The following is a 6000-nucleotide window of genomic DNA, read 5'->3' on the forward strand; positions in this document are numbered from 1 at the left end:
TAATTGAAACTTATGTAATGTATTTTGGTATTAATGTAAATAGTGAAAATTGTGTTTATGAATTAAAAAGTGAATATTTATTTATGACTTTTACATGATTATCATATGAGATGAATGATTGAGAAATGGAAATGTTGTTGAAAAAAATATTGAGATTTTGTTGATGAAATGGAGTTTGGGATTGATTGAAAATATTGGAAGTGTTTTTCACAGGTTTCGAAGAACTGTTTTCTCCATTTTTAGCCGGTACTCTGCCGGATTTTCTATAAAATTTGTGGAACCTCAAATAAATTTATGATTTCAATAAATGACTAAAATGAATTATATTTCACAAATTGTACTCCATAACTATGAAAAAAAAAATAAATTAGGAAGAATAAAAATGATTGAATTAAAATAGGGTGTTAAATTTGCTTTGTGTGGCATATCTTGCTTGGCTACACTGTAGACGGGTAAGGGGTGTCACATTTAGTGGTATCAGAGCACAGTTTAGGCGTTTCTGGGCTAGATTGAGTCCATACTATGCAATGCATTTGAGTCGAGGTGACACTAATGCAGATCTGTTGTCTTTGTTAAATAGGATATGGACCCTTCGTCTCAGAGGGCAGTTGAGGAGGAAGTGGAGAGTCATGCTCCACCTGCAACAGCTGAGACTGGAGGTAGAGGAAAACCTGCCCCACCAGCTCCAGCAGAGCCTGCTCAGCCTCCACAGGCCATGTTCCAGCAAATGGCCAAATTCTTCAGATAAATGGCTGGGGTAATGCCACCACCACCACCATCTCCACAACAGAAATCACACCTGGAAAGACTGAGAAAATTTGGAGCAGTGGATTTCTTTGGCAAGAGAGAAGATGATTCTGTTGCAGCCGAAAATTGGTTGAACAGAACAGGAAGAGTTTTAAAACAACTCCACTGCACTCCAGAGTAAAATCTAGAAGCTGTTGTATCTCTGTTGCAAGATGATGCATATGAATGGTGGGATACGGTGTCTAATGAAGTACAGCCAGAAGTAATAACTTGGGACTTCTTCCTCTCAAAATTCAAGAAAAAATATGTGGGTAGTGTATACCTGGAAGAGAGAAGAAGAGTGTTCATTAACCTGAGGCAGAGACAGCTGACAGTGGCCGAGTTTGAAAAGGAATTTGTCAGACTAAGCCGCTATGGAAGGGAGATAGTCCCTAATGAAGTCGAAAGGTGTAAGAGATTTGAAGATGGATTAAATGACAACATAAAGATCATGATTACTGCCTTGGGAATCACAGACTTCACCAAGTTAGTGAAAGCTGCAATAAAAGTTGAAAAGGTTAGAATAAGTGAGCAGACCAAAAGAGAGAGACAGCAAAAGAGGAGCCCAGGTCAGTCTAGTTCATCTCCGACACCTGGAAAGAAGTTTAAGGGTCCACCTGCACTGAGTTCAGGTCAACCACAAAGTCAGGGTCAGACCCAAGGGCCCAAGCCATAGTTCACCCCTAGGAGAGGTCAGTCCACACCATCAGTGGGCAGCTCTCCAGGGACAGGGTTCAAGGGACCAGCCCTAGCATCTTCTGCATGTCTACATTGTCTGAAGTGGCATAAGGGGGAGTGTTGGAGAGTGACTGGTGCCTGCTTAAGGTGTGGGTCGACAGAGCATCAGTTGAGGAACTGTCCACGCAGAACTACTACAGCTACTCCAACACAAGCAGACAGACCTGCTCCTGCACCACAAAGGGGTAGGAAATCTGGCAAATCTGAGGCAGTGGGACCATCACAAAGGCCTACATCTGAGCCAGCAGAGAGGCCTGAGGGCAGACCACCTGCCAGAGCCTATGCTATGAGAGCTCAGAAGGAGCAAGATGCCTCGGACATCATCAGGGGAACGTTCTCCCTCTACAATACATCTGTGCATGCATTGGTGGATCCAGGATCCACTCATTCATACATCTGCATCAACCTACCCGTAGAAAGGGGGATACTAGTAGGGGAGAGTGACCAAGACATCCTGGTCACTAATCCATTGGGCCATAGTGTAGTGGTGAACAAAGTGTACAAGGGTTGCCTGTTAAGGATTCAGGGATATGAATTCTTGGTAGACTTGATTGAGTTGCCTTTCCATGAGTTTGACGTGATTTTAGGAATGGACTGGTTGTCACATCATCAGGCAATGGTTGATTGTGAACTGAAAATGATTTCTTTGAAAACTCCTGAGCGTAATGAGATTACAGTTGTGGGGGAAAGGACAGATTTCTCGTCCAATGTCATTTCAGCCACAGTTGCAAGAAAACTGATGAGAAAAGGCTGTGAAACCTACCTAGCACATGTGGTGGATACTAGGCAGGCTAAGCCAGATCTGTGTGACATACCCACAGTAGGAGACTTCCCAGATGTATTCCCTGAAGAATTACCTAGCTTGCCACCAGAAAGGGAAGTTGAATTTGCTATTGAGATACTGCTGGGTACAACACCAATCTCTATTGCTCCTTATAGGATGGCACCCACAGAATTGAAAGAACTGAAAATCTAGTTACAGGAGTTACTGGATAAAGGGTTCATACACCCCAGTGTGTCACCATGGGGAGCTTCAGTGCTATTTGTGAAAAAGAAGGATGGGACTTTGAGGTTGTGCATCGATTACCGGCAGTTGAATAAAGTGACTGTGAAGAATAAATATCCATTGCCTAGAATTGATGATCTGTTTGATCAGTTGAAGGGAGCAGGAGTATTTTCCAAAATTGATCTTAGATCAGGGTATCGTCAGTTGAGGGTGAAGGAAGCAGATGTGCCAAAGACTGCATTCAGGACCCGGTATGGGCATTATGAGTTTCTAGTGATGCCCTTTGGCCTAACAAATGCACCAACAGTATTCATGGACCTTATGAACCGTATCTTCCATCCATACCTAGATCGATTCGTAGTGGTCTTTATTGATGATATTTTGGTGTATTCCAAGACCAGGGAAGAACATGATGAACATTTGAGGATTGTTCTGCAAATCTTGAGAGAAAAGAAGCTGTATACTAAGTTGTCCAAGTATGACTTCTGGTTGAATGAGATTGCATTCCTTGGACACATAGTGTCAACTGATGGGATTAGAGTGGATCCCAAGAAAATAAAAGTAGTGATGGAATGGAAGCCTCCCAAAAATACAACTGAGGTTAGAAGTTTCTTGGGGCTAGCTGGGTATTATAGAAGATTTGTGAAGGGATTTTCCTTAATAGCTGCTCCAATGACCAAGTTGTTATACAAGAATGTCAGATTTGACTGGAATGACAAGTGTCGGGCTAGTTTTGAGAAGTTGAAGGCTATGTTGATAGAGGCACCGGCAGCACACCGGTGTCGGGAAAGGACTTTGTGGTCTACAGTGATGCCTCTCATAATGGGTTAGGGTGTGTATTAATGCAAGAGGGGAAGGTGGTCGCTTATGCTTCCAGGCAGCTAAGGTCACATGAACAGAATTACCCTACCCATGATCTAGAACTTGCAGCAATTATCTTCACACTGAAGATATGGAGGCACTACTTGTATGGTAAAAAGTGCTACATTTACACAGACCACAAGAGTCTGAAATACTTGCCAACCCAGAAGGAGCTCAACCTTAGACAGAGGCGATGGATTGAGTTTCTGAAGGACTATGATTGTGCAATTGACTACCATCCTGGGAAGGAAAATGTAGTTGCAGATACTTTGAGCAAAAAATCCATCACAGCTTTGAGATCATTGAATGCCCGTCTATCCTTGGCTCGAGATGGAGCTATTTTGGCTGAGTTGCAAGTGAGGCCAAACCTGCTACAGCAGATTTTAGATGGGCAAAAGGTAGATGAGAAATTAATGACTACTGTGAGTAAAATCTCAGAAGGGAAAGCAACTAACTATGAGATGAAAGTAGATGGGTGTCTGTACTATAAAGGACGAGTATGTGTACCAGATGATGGGAAATTGAAAGCCAGTATTCTGAAAGAGGCACACACCAGTGTTTATGCTATGCACCCAGGAAGTACAAAAATGTATCATGATCTGAAACTTCAGTATTGGTGGCCTGGTATGAAGAAGGACATAGCTGACTATATGACTAAATGCTTGACATGTCAGCAAGTTAAGGCAGAACATCAAGTTCCATCAGGTTTGCTACAGCCTATACGCATACCTGAATGGAAATGGGATCGGGTCACCATGGATTTTGTAAGTGGTTTACCTCTCACCCAGAAGAAGCATGATGCAGTATGGGTGATAGTAGATAGATTGACGAAGTCAGCACACTTTCTGCCAGTAATGACTGACTACTCATTGGAGAAGTTAGCAAATTGTATATCAGTGAGATAGTTAGATTGCATGGAATTCCACTTTCTATCATATCTGATCGAGACCCAAGGTTTACATCGAGATTTTGGAAGAAGTTGCATGAGTCCTTGGGTACACAACTCCACTTCAGCACAGCTTTCCATCCTCAGACGGATGGGCAATCAGAAAGAGTAATCCAGGTAAACAATTGAAACCAATTGAACTAATACAAATATTGAACTGAAATGATAATAATAACGTGAAATATATGTCAGGTCCTTGATGATATGCTGAGGAGTTGTGTCATTGAGTTTGAGGAAAGTTGGGATAGATACCTCCCCCTGGTAGAATTTGCATACAACAATAGCTACCAAGCTAGTGTCCAAATGGCCCCGTATGAAGCACTGTATGGGAGGAAATATAGAACTCCAGTGTGCTAGACTGAATTGGGCAAAGATAAACTGATAGGGCCAGACCTAGTGAAAATGACTGAGGAGAAGGTAAAACTAATCAAAGCCAATTTGAAGGTTGCCTCAGACAGACAGAAATCCTATGCCGACTTGAAGAGAAAAGAAATAGATTAAGCGGTTAGCGATAAAGTGTTCCTCAAGGTGTCACCATGGAAGAAGGTACTAAGGTTTGGAAGAAAAGGTAAGTTAAGCCCTAGGCTCATTGGCCCATATGAAGTCATTGAACGTGTGGGTCCAGTGGCCTATAGGCTAGCTTTACCAATAGAACTGGACAAGATCCACAATGTGTTCCACGTATCTATGTTAAGAAGATACCGCTCAGATCCTTCACATGTCATCTCCATGGAAGAAATTGAAGTATAACCGGATTTGACATATGAAGAGGAACCCATGTGGATCCTGGATCGGGAAGTGAAAGAGTTGAGAAATAAGTAGATTCCACTGGTGAAAATGCTTTGGAGGCACCACAACACCGAGGAGGCAACTTGGGAAAGTGAAGAGACGATGAGACAACAGTTCCCTCAACTGTTTGCATCAGGTAAATTTTGAGGACGAAATTTAAATTAGAGGGGAAGAGTTGTAACACCCTCCCTAAAGCAACTTCAGACATTCTCATTCTGTAACACCCTCCGGTAGCAACTCAGTACATTCTCATCGCTCGGTGACCGGTGTCGGTCCGGACAGCTAGAACGTCTGGAAAAATATTTAAACTAAAGTTAGGAACCATAATTAACTCAAATATTAATAAGAAAAATTTAGTAAAAATTTTAGAAATAAAATACAACTAAGTCAAGTGAGCCGGTGCCCAAGCGATGGGTAACCCAGAGAGAAGTTGCGGTTCTCGCAACTAGGAGCCCTAGACCCGGGGAAAAATTCATAAAATAATTTTTGGGACTTTAGAGAAGGGTCATTGAGGTTCCTATGGCATTAGAATGCCAAGAAAATATTTAGAAAAATTTTTTAATCGGTACAGACAATTTTGACCCGTTAAGCCAAACGAAGGGCATTTTGGTCATTTCGCCTTCAGAGGCGATTTTTGGCCGACTTGTCCAGTTGAGTAAATAATTATTATGACATAAAATATGAATTAATGTTGATGAAAAATTAATTTAAAGTTAGTAGAAAAGAAAAGAAAAGAAAAAATAAGGGAAATTCGGGATAATGACATCACATGATGTCATTTACTTACTCCCAACCAATCACCATTCAACAAGCTTTCTTAAATCACTTAAAAGAGTCAAAATAGACCAAAAAAATTCTGGTCTTCTTCTTCTCC

Source organism: Hevea brasiliensis, unplaced genomic scaffold, assembly GCF_030052815.1.
Source record: "Hevea brasiliensis isolate MT/VB/25A 57/8 unplaced genomic scaffold, ASM3005281v1 Scaf1, whole genome shotgun sequence".
NCBI lineage: Eukaryota > Viridiplantae > Streptophyta > Magnoliopsida > Malpighiales > Euphorbiaceae > Hevea > Hevea brasiliensis.